Raw genomic sequence first — 20,261 nt, 5'->3', positions numbered from 1 at the left:
CACACACACTGAAACAGAGGTGTGAGAGCAGGGAAGGAAGTGACAGGATGGAGGATGTACAGGCTCATGTCCAGGCAGAATCAGCAGCATCCAGAAAGCTCTGGGTGGTGAAAAAGCAGTGTACGCTTGCCAACTACGGGTGGCTCCATATGTAATGAACACTGAGCTGAGACCAATAGGGGGCTCCCGTATTGAGACGACCAAAAAAGACCTTGAAACTAATCCATGGGGGAAGTTGGACTTTGTTCTAAAGCAAAGAGCTATCTCAAAAAAGTTTAAGACAGTTACTAACATGAATAAGTGTATTTTAAAAAGCAAATGCTGGCACTTATGTACCAGTTGAAGGAGGCAGGTCTCCAGATCCATTACAAGGTCATTGCCATAATCCAAACCAAAAAATGTGTGCAAATCAAGGCAGTGGAGAGACTGGAGGAAACAGAGATGGGTTGGAAAAAGCAATAAACCCACAAACGGTTTTGGTAAGTTTTGCTATCTGAAGGAGTCTGAAAATGCATGAGCCACAAAATTTGAGAAGCGAGTTAGACATAGGTATAGATTCCAGAAAGATCAATGTATGACATTTCTTGAGCACTTATGTTTCCAAGCATTTTTATTTCCTAGTGTTCTAATCAAAACATTGACCAAGGGAATATAGAGGAAACAAATAGTTAAAGGAGCTCCCATCTCCTCAACTACCTTATTAGTTCCCTAAATAATACATTCATTCTTCTAAGTCTATATTGGAGGATAAATTTAACACATACTATACATCTGATCTTACTTTTGTAAGTGGGACATATTTTACAGCACACACCTTTGAAATGTCACGTGCCCAACAGAACTTTCAGTTAGCTTTCCATTTTGTCAGAGGAAATGTTTATTTTAATTACATAAAATGCAATGCTATAGCCTGTTGGATGGCTCTGACTCCAGAAATCATCTTTCACCAGTGACTATCTGTGCTGGGATCACAAATCAGACACCTCTTCCTGGGCAGCAACCAATGGATAAGACCCCATTTTATCACTTGGCACTGTCACTCCCCCAATTTTCACCCATCCTTATTAGCTACTTTCCCGGGATTAAGGAAGGGGTCAGAAAGAAAGGAGAATTTTTGCCTCCAAAGATCATGGCCCTGGTGCTTATGTCTTTATCATTTCTCTGTGCCTTTGTCCAGAAAAATGTGACCATGCATTCCTTCAGTCCACAGTAACTCCCCTTCTGTGGTCATCCACACTACAGGTAGGGAAATCTCACCATTCTCAATGACTTTAGTGAGGGATGGAAGACTTTGTTTCTCCTAGTATCTTAATATCCTTAGCATTCAATTTCTTGATTTTCCTCTAGTTTCAAACTTTGGAGGTGATGTCCTTTTTTTTTTCTTTTTCCTTAAAATAGTTCATTCCCCATTTTCTAGCCCAAGCCTTCTCTCACAGTGTAAACAAGCAAAACAATAGAATAATGAAGGGCATGAGGACTAACGTTAGGCAAACTTGGGTTCAAGTCCAAGTTCTTCAGTTTCCAGCTTGATAGCCTTATTAGACAAGTCTAGTTACATTTCTGTTGTTGCATCTATAAAACAGGGATTACAAATCTCTTTTCTCTTGAGTTTTTAAAAGTAAGTATAAATGAGACAAGTTGTGTTATATCTCAGCATATGGCTCAGCCCTAAGGAAGTGATAATCCAACACAGTTTTATTAATGCTGAAAAAGACTGGTTCTTTTTCTATCTAGGCTATTCTGGTTAGCTTTTTGGGGGAACTGTGACCCATACTTAATAAAATCCTAGCCTCTTCCTTCATGAATTCCCAGATGTACACAGCTGTTCCTCTGTTATTATTTTTAATGTTTCTTATCAGATTTTACTGGAAATCCTTCAATTTCCATCAGAGCATCCTGGTTTTTAAGGGTTTTCTTTCTTTCTTTTTTTTTTTTTTTTAAAAATTTTGCTTTGTTTATGTTACACCCTTTCCAAAATTCTTGGATTTCATTTATAATTCACTCCTCAAAATACTGACCTACTCAGGAAACAGTTTCACATCCTCAAATACACGTTAGTTCTCCCTGTCCTTCTATTCATTTATTCAAGCTGTGATAATCACCTTTTCTCTAAGCTCCAATACTTCACAAATGAAATGGAAAAGATAGGCAATATGTTGTGATACACAGAATAATAGATTTTGATATTAAATTAGAAAACATGTAAAATACTTACTTAAAAAGCCACCAGGCACATGGCAAGGAATCTTAAGTCTTAGATTATCATCAATTATAAAAAATATTACAGCATGTGATTTTTGATCTACATGTACAACAATGAACAGGAAATTTCCAGAAATAGGGGAGGGCTCTAGGTAAAAAGCTGCATTTCGTATCCAGGTAGCAACATATACTATTGCAAGCACAGAGGAATGCAGACTAAAACAGTATACCATGTTTGAGAACTCCATGTAATGTTCAAGAAAAAGACAGGAGGCGGGAGCAGTGGGATCTGGGCAGGAAATGAGGCAGCTAGGTAGGCAGATGTCGGATAATGAAAGCCTCTTTCATGCAATGCCAGTATTGAGTCTCAACTTGACTCTGGAGCCCAAAGAATTGTTTCCAAATTATTGAATGTCTACTCTGCCACAGATGGCATCCTAGATATTTAACATTCATTATCCTATTAAACTTCAAATGAAATACAATGTAGATAGATATCAGTTCCATTCCATCGACATGGAAATCAAAGTTGTCAACTATGAAAATGGTGCAATCAGGATCTGATTTGAGGTCCACTGCAAAGTTTCTTTTCTGTTATTCCATATATTGGGAGTGACTGGACTAAGTAAAGGGGAAGGAGTGGGAAGTGGCATTCTGACATGTTTTAAGTAAAGGAGTAATGTGAAACTTATCTAATTTATCAGGATCAGATCTGTGCAGCCAGCAAGTGTGAAGAACAGATTGAAGAAGGAAGAGTTTAGGCATGAAAAACCCACTATAATCAAAGTGGGTCTAAGCCGTCTTCTGTTGAGAGATGTAGGAGTCCAAACAGAGACAGTCTGGAATTCAAAGAAAATACTGGATCTGAGGCCTATTGGGGACTTTAACTTGACAATATCAGTGTTCTCAAAATGCTCAGTGACATTTTATGCCAGGAAGCTTGAGGGTTCTTCATCTCACCATGCTGACTGCAGGACAAAAAGGGGGAAAGGAAGAAGAATTTCCCCACAACTGGTAATGGTGCTATCAAGAATATTTTGAGAATGGTGTTTTTAAAAGTAGTATCAGGCTACAGTTCCAAACCCAATCTATTTCTGATAGTGAGTTAGGAAGCAATCATAGACTTGATGAAGAAAATGAAATTAGGGACCGGTAAAATATAAATTCTTGGAGAGAGAAGCAGGTCATGCTTTCGCCATAGCCTAGCAAAAGGGGCCACCAAAGTGGATTAGAGAAGCTCCATATTTCTGCAATGGCTGGAGGTTTAAAGGCGATTTGTGTAAATTACCTCTTAGAGGTTCTTTATTCAATTCAAATATTTACTTAGTGCTCAAGTGTGCCCAGCAATGAGTCCAGCAGTGACCAATGTCCCTTTCAAGACTGAAGCAGTATTTTTTTTAATTTAGTATTTAGAACCATAAGAAATACAAGGCTATGCTGGGAACAATATTTTAAAATTTAAATCCCCATTTTGACTTGTTGAGAATCTGTTTTTTATTAACATTGCCTGTTTTTCCTCTATAAACAGGCTGAATGAGCTTTCTAAAGACACTTTAGAAATTGTATGATGACCTGTACCAACAGTGAATATCCAATCTCATGGTGCTAGAGTCAGGGGGGAGGGAGATTGAATGCCCGTGTGAACAAATATAAATGGAATAGAGTCTCAGATGTCTCAAAAGAAGGCTGAATGCCCACCAAAAGAACTCATATAAATGTTCCCCTTCTATCTGCTGCTAGGAAAAAAATATGAATGATGGAGTTTAAAGTGGGAAGGGAGGTTTGGAATCTTAGACTGACTGGTTTATATGTCATAAACCCAGATTTGACCTTCAAATGATCCTTGAATGACATCATACTGAACAAAACCAGACAAACTTTTTCGGTAGCATTCCTGCAGAACAGCGTCCTTTTTTCCGTTACCTGCCTTTAAGGGAGCTTATTATCTCACAGTCCTGGTTGTCAACAGGTATGTGATCTCTTGTCACTACTCCAAGCATATTTGGAAAACATGCACTTGGTTGCCCACAAAGATCTTGAAAAGAAATGAGTAGAGTTTTGAGCTTTGTAAGGGACGCAAAATAACAGCTTATACAATGCCTGACAATGACTTTATATGCCTTCCTTTGACTGAGGGGGGTTGATCACCTGGTCTCATGCCAGAAGTCTTTCCTCTGACTCCTGAGACCCAGCTCTCCTTCCAGCCAGGGCCAAAATCCTCTTGGAAGTCAACTCCACCTCCCATAGGTGTCAGATACTTCCGATGTGCCTTTGTGCCTGTTTTCACCAGCCCCCCCTGACATTGCATGTTCTGAAATTGGCCACTACACTAATGAGAGTGACCTATTGCTTTATCAGTATGCACTTACCAGACTTGATGGGCATAAACACAATTCCCTGGTATCAGCAGTACCATGAGGGTGCCAGAATGTTGTGACCTGAGGTTTCTGAGAGATGTTGAAAAAGGATCCATTCTTCCTAACTCCCACATTTTATTATTGAGTCAACTATGGGCTATTCATTTGGCCATCTTATCCTTCATGTAACTTTGATATTTCAGTGTGAGCACATCTATGTTTTCTTCTTAGGAAATAAATTGGGTTAATAAGTTAAACAAATACTTATGTAACATTTTCAGTGTCACAGGGGTAACGTGAGGTTAGACTTTTCTTTTCCTGGAAGAACTCCAGTCTGGAAAACAAACAAAAGCTGTAAAAAAGAAGGCAGAGGCTGAGTGTACCTGTAACCCCAGCTACTCAGAAGGCTGAGGTAGGAAGATTGCAAGTTCAAGGCCAACCTAGATTAAACAGAAGGTAGACTATGACAAGCTGTAGAAGAAAGTTAAAATAGTTTTCTATAGTGTTCCTTCATCCAGAGGTGTTCGCTCTTCACTAGCATTAAATGTAGCAGTTAGGCACTGGCCATTGGGGGAGATGACCTTGGAAACATCAGGATCCCCCTAATTCATGCTGCCTGGCTAGTGGTCTATGTATTTGCTCTTCAAATAGACTGCAACCATCTCTGAATCTAATCACTCCTAAACAAGTGGGAGCAAATGGAACTAATTTCAAGTTAGAGAAAGTCAAAGAGGGGAAGGAACCTTGAATAGGAAGAGTTGGAGGGCTATACAAATTTGAGGATCATTTTTGCTTAGAAGCTGTACTCTTATTCTTTGTTGAGACAGAAATGTAGCTTGCAATAAGCCAGAGTTAGTTATCAGGAAAGCCAGTCTTCACATAATCTCCTCACACATACCCTGGCAAGAATTAATAGACCAGAAAAAGACAAATTCTGCTCACTCCCTTAGATTTCATTTCCTTTTCCTCTTGTTTATTCACCTTTAACCAGTAAATAGGTTCTTCCTGAAAAAATGTGGAAGTCACTGCTTATGAATGACCAAGGAAAAAAATATATGCATCATATTCTTTTCAAGAGTGCTGCCTACCTAAGTTTTCAACTTTATTTTGGACCTATAACCCAATTATTGTATGCTCCTAGTTTAACTGATCTCTCTGTAGGCATTTATTAAGTTATGTATTATAGGATATATTTCTCAGACTCCAAACTTTCCAATCAGTCCTTACTCTCTCAATAGCATCTTTTTTTTTAGGACCCCCCCCCCTTCTCCCTTGTTAAAAAGCTCTCCCTACTCAGCATTCTCCTATGAGCATCTGTTCTCAGGTGTTGCCAGGATGACAAAGGCTAATAACATCTTAAAGTATTCTTCCCAAGGCTATTTGCATTTAAATGGGATTCAAAGCAGTAAACTGAAGGTAATGTTCTCAAAAGGCAGAAGTTTAGGTTTTATCTGAGAGATGAAAGAGAAGAGGGAGGGTGAGGACAGAAACGAAGACACTAATAAGGACCTTTCTACTGCTTCCACTGGAGTCAATCCCTCTTCTAGAAAGTAGTCATGTTGACCCAATCAGCCCCAATGAGGTGAGAGTCTATTTTGTGCTCATATCTTTATAATTACATCCTTCTTATATTTGCACAAACTACTTATAATTATATGGACTTCTTATAACTCTCATAAACCAGCTGAGTAGGTCTAATCCACCTAGTTTACCCAGGAGTAGGTGGCAGTGCTGGGCTGGAAGCCAGTCTCAGTCTATTATTTCATCCCTATAATACCTCTCAGGGAGATGTCTCTTCTTTTGCTTTAATCTACTCCTTTAGCTAACCTATCTCTTGCTGCTCTAAAATGCTTTATTGACAGTTAACCTCATTTTCTAAGATTACATTCTGCCTCTTCTTTTTGTTTTTCCTTTAGTAGAAACAGATTCACATCAACTCAGGTACAAGGACTCTTCTTATAATCCAAGTGCAAGATACTATTCTGTATTCTCTTCTATACAATAATACTAGCCCCTACAGCCCTGTGACCAATAATCAAAGTTGCTTATGGACTCCCTATGGCCATCCAGTTAATTGATTAATTTACATTCTCAAAAGCAATATCTTTTTAAAACATAGACAAAGTAATAATCTCACTACATGAAGAATAGTATTATTTTTGTTAGTGTTGATTTTTAAATCTTAATGTTAGAATTTTAATTTTTATATAATTCATTAAGATGAATTATAAATTACCCATAACCAAACCATGATTTTTAAATATTAGCTGAACATATTAGTTTTACTTGCTTAAGACACTTGATAAATAAAGTCATGCACGTGAGGAATATTTACAGAGACTGAAAATCACAAAGTACATCACAATAGCATAATTGATAATCTACAAAGGCAGGGTGTATTGAGTTTCACAGACAATAGTTTAAAAATAACTGAGTAAAAAAGGACTAAAAATACCACTTGGTTCTCAATTTAGATACTGTATCAATGCCTTAATATTTTCCCTCTTTTTGAAAATAACTACACACAGAATCTGCATTAATTATGAGAGCTTTCAGAGATGTGTCATAAAAATGTCAGCACTGACAATTTCCTATGAAGATTAAAATTTCTGTGGGTCATGGTTTATAGAGATAAGTAGAAAATGAAGCAAAGCACTGGCTGCATTCACGCCTGTTCCCTGAGAAAGCAGATTCTCCCCACTTCACTCAGGCCCCCATTCATAACCCACTGATGTGTGACTTCAAATGTCCCACAGAGGATAATGAATTACTTACCAGCGAAACCATTCCATATGCCTTAACCATCTAGTGTCTTAGACATAAATTAAATCATAAATAACTGCTTTCATTGAAATGTGTGGGACATGATAGAAGTCCCTGCTTTATCCACTCCTAATGCATCATTGATGGGGATGAGAAACAAAAGAAGGAACTGACTCTCAAAAATAAATTCTCCACAGAGCAATCTCATGCCTAACCTAATGCAATATGTTTCTCATGGGTCTTTTGTTACTCTGTAACATATTAAATTATCCTTTCAATTACCTTGGCAACTAAAACAAGAGCGCCTAATATGCTGATGACTTTTAGATGATTACACTAGCTGTCAGTAATAAATGATAATGAAGGTATCTTAATTATTAAACATACTGAAAATATGCAAAGTGCTCTTTTTTTTTTTTTAATAAAACTTAAGTTTTAAGCACAGAGTAATCCAAATACTGGCCACATTCTCTTTCTTTACCTTTGATCGGCAATTTAGACCTTTTTCCTTTCTAAGACTGAAAGACAGCTACATAGATTGTAGCAACCTTTAAGATAGTAGGCACACGCCCCCTGATCCTTCTCGGGTCCTCTCAGTTATGAATGTAGCAGAATGTGATGACTTGAAACTGCATTTTTAACCAGCTTACCTTCAGAACAATAGCAACATTAACAAAGAGTCTGCCTGATAAAAGGTCTGTGCACAGTTCATTTAAGCAATGTAAAGTGTTCCTTTATTCTGCTCAGTGCGGTCCCCCCCAGAAGTTAACCATTTTGAAGCTGGCACAGAGAGACTGAGAACAGGAACAAAGCGCGTTACTAGAAAGCAGAGATCCTCCTCCAGCACCAGCCTCTCTGCTTTCGGTAATTCTTAAGCAATAAAGAAACTCAAATGAAAAAGTACTAATACCTTCGAATGAGAACATTCCAGCACAGGAGTACCGTTCGTTGTCTTGCCGGCTGTTGTGCAGAATGAGTTGCTGGGGCATGTATCCCTCTCTTAGCTACCGGTCTGCTGGCTAGCTGTAGCCTACAGAAGGAGCATTTACGACATATACGTGGTGTTCATCCGCAATCAAAGGAGACTAACCAGCTCAGCTTGGTGCTGCTTGCCTGCAGGCATTAGATCTTCAGACCCTCTGCATCCGATTGGCTGCTGCCTAGCCTTGCTGTACTCATCTACCCTTTGACTGTGTTCAATACATTCTCCCTAGGGATCTAGTCAGAGAATTGCTGGTTAGGGAATCAGTGGAAGGTTAAATTGAGCTAGTTTTAAACATCAGTGTCATGATTTTCTGTGAATATGTCTAACGGTTCATTTTCCAATGTTCTAGGTAATCTACCCAGGAGAAATCTAATAAAATGGGTGTGATTTAACAGTAGCAATTTTATGTTTTCTCTCTGAAAATGCCTTGAGTTTAATGTATGTATAACACACCACTGAAGTGATCAGGTGGCTTTTTGCAGAATGGCATGTCTGTATAATCAACCTTAAATCAAAACAGATGGGGATGACAGAATATATTAAGAAGGTTATTAAAAATGCCAGGAGATGCAGTTGAATAATTCTACTGAAGCCAGCTCAAGAAAGTATTATAAATCATTTACACAAAATGCTCATACAATATTGATGGTATATTTTATATAGCTCTATCCCCAAAACATAAAAATCAATGACAAATGATAAAGGCTTTATTGACATGTTCTAGAAGAAAAGTAACAAAAAGAAAAATAAAATATTTTGTTCTATGAAGTAGTCAAAATGAGAAAAGAACAAAAAAAGTACACCTTTATCATCTTTCCGTACATTGGATTCAATTCAGTCAAGAATTTAGAACAGGGCATTTATTGGGTGGTGTGTGTGTGTGTGTGTGTGTGTGTGTGTGTTTCAAAATGAGACAGTCTCAATTAAAGATTGCTAATTGATTACATACTATCAAATCTTTGTTCCTCACAAAACCCTACAAAAATGACAATGCATTTTTTTATTTTTTTAAAAATCACAAAAGCACAAAGAAATATGGAGAAATAGAAACCAAACTTAGGAAAGTACAAAGCACTTTGGGTGGAAAATCCTAAGAAAGCTGAATCCTTAACTAGCAATGGGCAAAGTCAAGAAGCAGTGGCATTTACAACCCACCAGCTCTGATAAGCTCTAGAATTGGTGGCACAGGGACCTGTGGAGGAGGGAAAGAAAATGGAGCTAAGAACGACAGGTGATCTGACTCTGCGCATCCTTCACAGAGCAGAACATGGAAGGCTCACTCTTGGCAGAGACTGAAACAGAGCGTCTCTAAATGTGGCTAGTTGAAAATAAACCTACCGAACTGGAAAACTGGAGAGTTAATGGGAAACTGATATAGAGAACACAGGCTTTCTTTTCCCACTCACCTTCCAGGAGACAAGTGATAAATTGTTTATTCTCCAGAAAGTGTTCTCTGAGGAACCTGGCTATCCCAGAAGATAAGACTTAAACCTAGGGTACTTTCTAAGAAATGGTCCAGCCAGATCACCCAGCACTCAATGCCATATTCATAAGCTCTCTTTGTGACTTTTTAGTGCCTTACTCTTACATATAAGCAGATCAGATAAATATCTAACATCAAAGCAGATAAGAGAACAAAAAGTAAACTAACCAGGCAAATAAAATACAGATAAGAAAATATGAGGAAAAGTAAAATTATATGGTATGCAGGGAGAAGAGCAGTTTAAAATACTATTCAGGACGTGCATGTCAAAATAAGAGATGCCTCACTTTGCATAGTATTGCTATTTTCTGTTGCTAATAACACAACACCATAGATTAGGAAACTTACAAAACACAAGAAATTTATTTTGGCTCATAGGTTTGACCCAAGATCAAGAGGCTGCATCTAGTTATGGTCTTCTTGTGTGGGAGTCCTAAGGTAGCATAGGGCATTGCATGGTAAGAGAAAAGGAGTACCTGAGAAACCTGACCAAACACTATCAGGATAACCTATTAACCATTACTACATTAATCACAAGAATAGATTAATTCATCACGAGGGCAGAGCTCAAATCACCTCTCAAACATCTCACCTGGTTCCACCTCTTAATATCTCATAATAATGATAAAATTTCAATATGAGTCTTGGAGGGAAGACAATACTTGAACCATATCACATAGTTCCAATATTCACACATATCAGTTGCACAGTTTATAGCACCAGTTCTCCAGAAATACAGCTCAAATTTCAGTGGCCATAGTATATTAACAAAATAATTATGTAGTGTTCAAATAGTGTCAATAATAGGTGAGCATCATGACCAGTGACCTATCACATCACTTCTTTCAGAGTCTATCTATGGCTGTGTTTTTGCATATCTGTTAGCCAGCTCATGCACAGACAATGGAGAGTATTGAATCACCTCCTTCTTTCCCAGTGAGAACCCTATGTGACTCCTTACAAAAATGGATAACGAAAAGGCAGAATTAGCTAATTTGTTCAGCAAAGGAGTAAAAATTTCTATAGAAAATATTACTGGATATGATTAGAAGGTTTGAAAATGGTCAGACCAAAGAAAGGATTCCAAGGCCCCTGTACCTGCATGAACCATGAAGTCCATGGGGCAGGAGTAGGAAAATGAAGTAGCATTAACATCGTTTAGATTAAATTGCATGAAGAATAAAAAAAAGACTTATGATTGAAGACCAGTAATAGAAAAAAATAATTTGGAAACTATTCAACATTGGATGTTAGCCACCACATTTTTAAAAAAAATGCTCATTACAAGAGAATAGAGAAAGAAAATTTTGTTGCCAGGAAAAAGTTGGCATGAATTGATTACACTTATCTTGTCAAGTTGCTAGAACAAAAAAAAAAGGATACTATTGTGAAATTTGCACCTAGATTCCACAGATTAGTTAAGACAAGCAGATATGATAATGTCAAATATTTAATGTGGATAAAAATGTGATGAAAAGGATGAAGTTGTCTCAGAGGAAGTGATACTGGCAAAATAATTCACAATAAAGAGCCCTGAGAGACATTTCATAATGTTAAAATCACAGAGAATAAAGGGTGGGAAGCTTATCCAAACTTAGAAAGGAGGAGGATGATTTCCCAAGATATATAGAAGATGCTCCATTCGTATTGGAAGTTATACCATGAGGAGGTGGCAAACTGTTCAAAGAAAGAAATCATTTTACTTTCCAATGTTCTAAGTTACAATGTACTAAGTATACACTAGTTTTATTATTTTATTTCCCTATACACTTCTCAATTAATAATAAGAACGTTTTTAGTGTTATGAAGAAAGGGTTAAAGTTCACAGAACAATCATTATTTTCCCATTAGTTGTTAATATGGTTTCAACTTGCTTGGTCATTTTTATAGTACTGCATTAACTACTTAAAGAAAAGCTAATTGTGTTGTGTCTCTGAAGTAAGAAAATGCCATGGTAAGAAAGAAATACATGGAATGTGAAGAGCTCTTGGAAAACTGGATAGAAAGATTGGAAGATAAAGTTAAGGAAATATACTTATTTCCTTAAGTATATTGGGTGAAAGTGGAAATTTTTTATTTAAAAAAAAGGTAAGAAAATGATAGTTTTGGAATTCAACATCTGGATAGCAGGAGTTCTAGATAACAGAAGGAAACAAAAGGAAAGAAATTGTTAAAAAATGATTCAACATAAGTTCTCATGAGTTTCTGGGAAGTGTGACATTAAGCACATAATTGGCTCGTGATTAAGAAATTCCAGAAAACTTAGGATGAAGATTTTATAAATGTTAAAAAAGAATACGGTGTTTTATATAAATAATTGAGAATTAAGATGGAATAATTCTTCTCAATATTAGGAGCTAAAGATAATGGGGAAATGTCTTTGAAATTCTAGGAGAAAATGACTGTAAATTTAGAATCTCATACCCAGCAAAATTATCTCTGAGTTTAGTAGAAGAGAACTTTTTTGGGGATATAAAATGTCTTTAAAATTTCCAATTCAAGAGCCAGGAGTGATGGTACATGCCTATAATCCCAGCAATTCAGGGGGCTAAGATAAGAGGATTGCAAGTTCAAGACCAGACTCAGCAACTTAGTGTGACCCTATGCAATTTAGCAAGATCCTGTATAAATTAAAAAATAAAAAGGAATGGAGATGTGGCTCAGTGGCTAAGTGCCTCTGGGTTCAATCCCAGAACAAAAAAAAAAAAAAAAAAAAAAAAATCCATCTTAAGAATCTTTCCTCAGGAGTCTATTGGAGAAAGTTTTTCATCAAAATGATAGAATAATGTGAAAAAGAGAAGAGGAGACAGAGTCCAGAATACTGGGATCCAAAAAATGAAAAGGGTCAAGTAGTTTCTTACTCAGAATGGTATTTATTAAAGTTTCAAAATAAAGATTATCTAGCAGATGTAGGTGGCTATCTGTCCAGATTGGAGCTGACCAGAAGGTTCTAGGACAGAGAGTTTTAGAAAGATAATATTGACATGATATATAATAACTTTGATATTTTAAGAAAATTTTTGTATAATTGGGAGGTGTGTGTTCTAGGCTGTACTGATAATAAGTATATAAAAAAGCTGAGTAACAAAAAAGAGAATTTTATTGAATAAGAAAAGTAATCATTATACACTTCATAACTCAGACTTGAGTTGTTTTTACAAAGCCATAGTAATATGATATTCATAGAGCAAAAATTTGATATTTGAAGGAAGCTGTCCACAAGTGCAAGAGTGTGGTAGGTACAAGATACGTGGGTAAAAGAAGTAAATCCTTATCTTCCAAAGGAAGGAGTAAATATAAAATTCCTAAAGATTAATCATCAAGAAGTGAATATATAAACATGTTATTTAGTAACAAGGGAATAAGAATTACCTGTAAATTTTTAATGTGATTAACTCTGGCAAACAGAAAATGATATTAATTGATATTTTTTTAATCGCAGAATCTAACTCTATATGTGAAAATTAAAAAGATAACAGAATATTAAAATATGAGTAGAGTTTGGAGGTATTTACATATTGATGGTAAGGGAGAAAAGTCAAGATTTGTGACAATGTGAAAACAAGGAATCTATTTGTGTTTAAAGGAAAGAAGATACAATCTTTATACCTCTTAGACAGATGCATAAGAAAATAATTCATGGATGATAATTCCTGTGGGGACCAAAAGTGAAGAGTTTATAGTGGGGAGGGGAAATTTAATTTTTTATATGGGAAATATATAAATATTTTCAATAATATTAGGTAATTTGTAAAGAATAAAATTTTTAATCTAAGAGAAAAATATATACTTTAGTAATTTAAGCCCTTGTATTGTTACAATAAAAAATCTTACAATAATCCTCATTTGAAATTTGTTTTCTAGTTTTTAAAAATAAGACTTTGAGGAGCTGGGGTTATAGCTCAGCAGTAGAGCACTTGCCTAGCACGTGCGAGGCCTTGGGTTCCATCCTCAGCACAACATAAAAATACATAAATAAAATAAAGGTATTGTGTCCAACTATATCTAAAAATATCATATATGTGAAAGCAGTGAAAATTAAAGTAATATGCCAATCTCACTAGGCATGTATAGTGTCACATGTGTAATGTCACAAAAATAATGTATTTCAATAATATATATTAACTGTCCCTAGGAACTCGTCCCATGGCTGTGGCTGAGTACTGCATTAACAAACAATTCCTTGGAAACCCTCCACATTGCTCACTATAAGCAGAATCTTTTGGGGGCAGGGAATGTAATTTGGCTCTTATCTGTGTAATTGGAGGAAGAGATAAAGGATTCTGAGAGATAGTGGTGAGATGGTGAGCCAATTTTATAGAGGAGTGAAGAGTTTAGTTTCTGATGTCACTATGTTTTCCTCCCCCATCATAAAGGTCATGGCTGGCCCTCTTCTAACAAAGACAGTTTAACAAGAGAAAAACATATAAATGCATTTCATCAATGTTTTACATGATATGGGAGCCTTCAGAAATGAAGATCCAAGACCCAGGAAATACTATTTTTATGCTTAGGTTCAATGAAGCTTGAATAACCTGTGTAGACATTGGACAAAACAGTATAATATAATGGTAATAGACTGAGTGGGGAGCCCAGAAAGGCCTGTTTGATTCTTTTGGGGGTCTCTGTGAAGCATCCCTTCTTCCTGAGTATGAGGCAGAACCCCTCTGGAATAAGACAGTTCAAGGGAGATGTGGAAGACTAACCTTTCTAGATTTCAAGGCTTGCCTTGGGAAGAGGGTTTGGTTTCTATTACCTACTTTGGGGGAACCGGAAGTCTGATCTCTATAATTCCATTGGGGGGCAATGGGAGTGAGAGAATGTCAGAGAATCTTTGCTTCTGAGGCCTTCTAGTCTCCTCTAGTTCAAAGTACAGTCATGCAATGGGGATACATTCTGAAATATGAGTCACTAGGTGATCTGTCATTGTAAGACCATCACAGGAGGTACTGACACAAACCTAGAAGATGCAGTATACTGCACACCTAGGCTACGTGGGACCCCTACTACTGACCAGGCTACAAACCTGTATGCTAGTTCTTTGAATATTGCAGACAGTTGAACATGGTGTATGTAAACACAGAAAAGCTACAGTAAAAAAAGATTAAAATGGCACATAGGACACTTGCCATGAGTGGAGATTTGCAGAATGGGAAGTTGCTCTGGATGTCAATAAGTCACAAGTAAATGCAAGGGCCTGGGAAAGTCTTGTACACTACTAAAGACTTTATAAACACTGTACACTTCAGCTACACTAAATTTGTAAAAGAAAATATTCTCCTTCTTCAGTAATAAGTTAGCTTTAGCTTACTGTAACTTTTTTACTTTATAAACATTTAGATTTTTAATTTTCTCACTCTTTTTTTTCTTAATAATAGCTTGAAATACAAACATATTGTATATTTGTATAAAATATTTTCTTTATATTCTTATTCAATAACCTTTTTCTATTTTTATTTACTTTCTGTTTTTTTTTTTTTTTGCACTTTTTGTTAAAAAATGAAGATGCATATATATTTGTCTAGACCTGCACAGGGCCAGGATGGTCAATTTCACTATCTTTCATCCCTACATCTTGTCCCAGCAGAAAGTCTTCAGGGATAAAAACACACGGAGCTGTGATCTCCTATGGTAACAACACCTTCTTCTGGAAGACCTCCCAAAGCGCCCGACTGAGGCTCTTCGGAGGATGTGTCATTCTTTACAGAAATATATCCTTGATACTTTGCTTAGTTTATATATTTTTTTCATCAGCAATTTTACTTTTAAACAGATAATGTAATGTGAACATTTCTCTCTATTAAAAAAACTTTTCAATATTGGGGTCCTTGTTTTAAAATTTTTTAAGGAGCTTGTTGAGGTCTGCAAAAGCTTCTACTAACCTCCTGACTGTGAATTTTCTTGAGGGCATGTCTTTCTCTTTTGCAGTTTCCTTTCTTCTTGCTTCTTTTAGCTATGTGTTCCAGTTCCAGTTCTGGTTCCAATAACTGATTAGTCAATTCTGCAGGAACAAATCTAGGAGCTCCTCAATGTCATCCTCAAACACACCCAGGGTAAAGTTGTTGGCTACCTCAACCACAAATTTGTTGATTTTTATAACTGCTCGTCCTTGGCCAATCCTTTGATGATATGGACAAAACTCTTGTATGTCTTCTTCCAGATGCCATTCATACCCTTGCAGAAACATCACCTCAAGCCCAAGCAGGGTTCTTTTAGCAGTCATAGATGTTGAATCCTTCCAAAATTGCTTCAGTGCATTCTTCCTTGGATGCAAGAGCATGGCCAAATTCTTTCTCATACAGTAGGATTTAAAAGCTGCTTATCTCCTTGATCCACTGGTTGGATCAAAGTGGTGGGAGAAAGAGAAACTTACTATCGGCATGAAGATCACCAATAAAAAGAGGACTTATAGGTGCATTATCCGCAATAAGCAAAATCTCAAAAATCATGTTATTCTCCAAGAAGTGCTTCTCTATTCCATGGGAATAGCAATTCAGGAGAGTGTCTTAAAAGAGGAGATGGGCCATCTATGACTTCTCACTGATCCTGCAGTACATTGACATTGCTTTCATTGACATACACAAAGACCCTGATATTTTTACTGTGCTGGATCACAAAGGGTTTCAATTTGTAGCCTGCAACATTGGTCCCAGATAAAAATGTTCTCCTGTCCTTAAAAAACTTAAAAGCTGGCATTAGTTTGACTCCTTATGGATGAATGTCCTTTCCGGCATCCTTTTTTCAGAATCAGGGGGTTTCATCTATATTGAAGATTTGTTTTGGCAAGTTATATCCTTTCACAATATGCTCATCTAGAGCTTCCAAAAATTCCTTAGCAGGCTTCGTTTCAGCACTTGGAGATTCAACACTCACTTTCACATTATGTAATGAATAATAATTCTTGAATCATTTAATCCATCTAGAGCTAGCAGGAAATCAACATCACAGACAAGTCCAACCTCTTCTTTCAACAATGCAAATACTCTTTTCTTTGGCTATGATTCTCATGCTGTGGAGAAGAATGTGCTTCTGTGTCTGATCCTTAATCCAGGTCACTAGAAGTTTCCCTGGATATGATAGAGGCTCTTCTTAATTTTTATTAGTCTTTTTGGTATCAACAAAGCAGATCCTTTATCAGCAGCCATCATTTTGTTCTTGTTATTAAAGATCAAATCTGTGGGGAAACGGAGCATGCCTGATTGGCTAGCTATGACATCACTGATTACCTACCTTTATAATCCTTAATCATTTTTAATTTGGTTTCCAGGTCAGTCACTTGACCTGGCCTCTTACTGTTACAAACTTTCACCGTGGAGTTTGGCCACTCAGGGGCCAAGTTGAAAAAAGCAACATGAGGCAAAATTAGACACAAGAGAATGTGAACCAATGAAGAGAGTCATTAGAACTAGATGTGTGTGGCTGCTGCCAATGTCATACAGCCTATTGTTTTACAGTAAACTTTTTTTATTTTTTTTTTTTTAAATTTTTGGAGCTGGGGATCAAGCCTGGGCTATCACCCATACTATGCAAGCACTCTACCACTAAGATGCCACCAGCCCAGTAAACTTTTTTTTTAGGTTGAAGAACACTTTAAAATAACAATAGAAGGTATAAGTATAGTAAATCCATAAACCAGTAACATAGCTGTGTATTGCCATTATCAAGAATTATGCATGGTAACTAATTATACCTGAAATACTTTTCTATGATTGGCAGTACAGTGGGTTTGCTTACACCACCATTACCACAAAACACGTCAGTATTACTTTGTACTATAAGATTACCATGGTTATGACATCACTAGGTGAAAGAAAATTTACAGCTCCATTTCACTTTTATGGGATTACCATTGTACATAGGCCCCCTTGTTGACTAAAACATTATGCAATGCCAGACCATACTTCAAGACATCATTTTCTAAGGCCCAACAGAAACAGTAGAAACAGAAAAATCATGTGGAATGCTTTTGATGTTTACAGGTGAAACTGTAGTTATGATCAAAGGCTGAACAATTTACTATGGAGTAGGCATAGAAGTGAGAGACATGGTTCAATTTAGTCATACTGAGACTTTAATTCCAATGTTTGTTTCACCATTTACCAAAGGAGCAACCATTGGATGAGTCATATGAACATTTAGAATCTCAGTGTTCTCAACTCACTTACCACACTGGCAATACCATGATAATCAAATGTGTGTAGACCCTCAAGATGTGTTAGTGCTGAGAAAATCTAAGAAAAAGCATATTAAACTATAGCCAAGCTCTTTACAAAGAGCTTCATCAATCCTTCTTTTCTCAGCTACAGTCCTCTTTTGTATTTCCTTTTTATATTTCAAGTAAATGTGATAGTTGGCTCGGTGATGTAATTTTTTGTAGGATACTTATAGATGGTAATAAAAGTCCCTAGTATCTAAGCATTTTAGTTCTCAAGCTTATTCCTGACTTTAATGGTAGAAAATGTGAATTCTCCCTGGAATCCTCCAGAGTATAATATGTTTGTTGGCATGCTCTTCAGACTCATCAATTTCAAACACTTTCTTGTTAGAGGAACTCAGAGAAAATAATAGATCTTAAAATCAGCTCCAGAACATTCAAAGAGCACTGCTTGAAGCTCTGACACAATGGAAAAATAAAACAGCATTCAGGGAAAATACACAAATATGTTTATCATATTTTTCTCCAAAATGTGTATACTTATTTTTAAAAAAACTCATTTATGAATATGAAAGAACCAGTAAAATAAAATATCCTTATTATTTGGCACCAGAAACATTTTATAAAATTATAAAACAATTACAAATTTGATTATGAGTTTGAAGCAAATGAAGGTAAAGTTAATTAAAATTTAAAGCACTTATCTGATGCCTTTGAAACACTTTGAGAAGAACAAGAATAGCTGAATTTAGCTATTCTTGTTCTTCTCAATCATCAAGGATTTGGCAGTTACAGAAAATACTTTGTAAATCATATTTTTGGGGGCTAAGAAATTTTTAAAAAACACTCTTTTGACTTATACCTTTAACTTTAGAATAAAACCTGTAAGACTAATTTCTTAGAAAAAATTATTTTTTCACAGCTGATATATTCTACTCAGACATTTACCACTTGACTTATTTATTCATTGAACATTGAATATTTCATGTTGAAACCCAAACTTGTGTGAAACTGTTGATTTGGGGGTATAGAAAGGGAAAGGAGAAGAAATAAGTATTAGGAAGAAGAAATTGTTCCATGCTATAGTATAATCCCCGCTGCCCAGTCTCCACCCTTTATAAGGGCATACCCAGAGGTGTTGAAGGGTTGTTCCTTTAAATTTAGCTCTTCCAATTTCCTTTTGTAGATCTAAATTAGCACTAATTTGGGTTTGCCAGGAGTGATTATAGATTTTTCTTCAATCTTTGCTTATAGAAATTCATTGAATATACTTCTTATGTAATATGAAAGTGCAATAATTAATAAGTAGGCAGATTGCCTACTTAATGAAAGTTGCACATTTCTAACAGAACTTTGAAATATAAATGTTAACTGCCAGTTCTAATTTCAAAAACCAAGGATGCAACATCCACCTCTGAGATTTGGCCAATGATACAGAGGGCAGCCCCTTCCTTCCTCAGTGCAGATTTCTGCTGTTTGCAGTAGCTTTCTTCTCTTCAATCTGTTGCTGATTTTGTCTGTTCATTGTAAAGCCATATTCAGCTGAGGATCTCAAACACAATACAGTTGGCTGGTGTCTGCTTACAAGAGCTGAAATGCTTTGTTTTAGAATCGCCTTAACAGCTAAACTTTTTGGGCTAGATTTACCATCTTGACTTACTTCATTCATTTATTTTCATGAAAATGGAGACTTCTGAGGCTGGTTCATATGAATGTATCCATTAGACCAGAGTTCAGATAAAAATGATTATTATCCTGATAAATTGCACTATTTAAGTTAGCTCTTCTGAGCAACAAGCAGATGAAATAAAATACTCAATGTCTGTGTCAGTGGATCTGAGGGAATGTAGACATTTCTATTTTAAAATATTTTTCAAGAGCTTCTTTAGTCCCTGATAAAAAAATAAATAAATCATCCCTCAATCTAAGTTCTGATTGTCTCCATCTCCTTCAGACACATTTAATCATAGCTCTCTCTTACTGATACTTGGCTTCAACTGAAATAAAGAAAGATAGAGAAATAAAGGAAGAAATTGAACTAAAAGCATTTTACTCAGGACATTTTCCTTCTATTTCTTTTTCTTTGGCTCAAAAAATAAGAGGATCCATGAGAGTTATTGTTGCTCGTAGCTTAAGGAATGCTAAGTCATGAATGACAGATAAGAAAAAAATAAAGAAAATTCAGCAGTGCGTACATTCTAGAAAGACTGAGTAAGACAAGAATCCACAAAATCATTATTAAGGATCAATACTTTCTTTATACCAAGTTTCCATTTTCTTCTTTTCCTATATTTACTGTACTATTTGATGAAATGG

The sequence above is a fragment of the Marmota flaviventris genome, chromosome 3 (genome assembly GCF_047511675.1).
Source record: "Marmota flaviventris isolate mMarFla1 chromosome 3, mMarFla1.hap1, whole genome shotgun sequence".
In the NCBI taxonomy this organism is placed as follows: domain Eukaryota; kingdom Metazoa; phylum Chordata; class Mammalia; order Rodentia; family Sciuridae; genus Marmota; species Marmota flaviventris.
Note: the sequence above shows the minus strand (reverse complement) of the source record.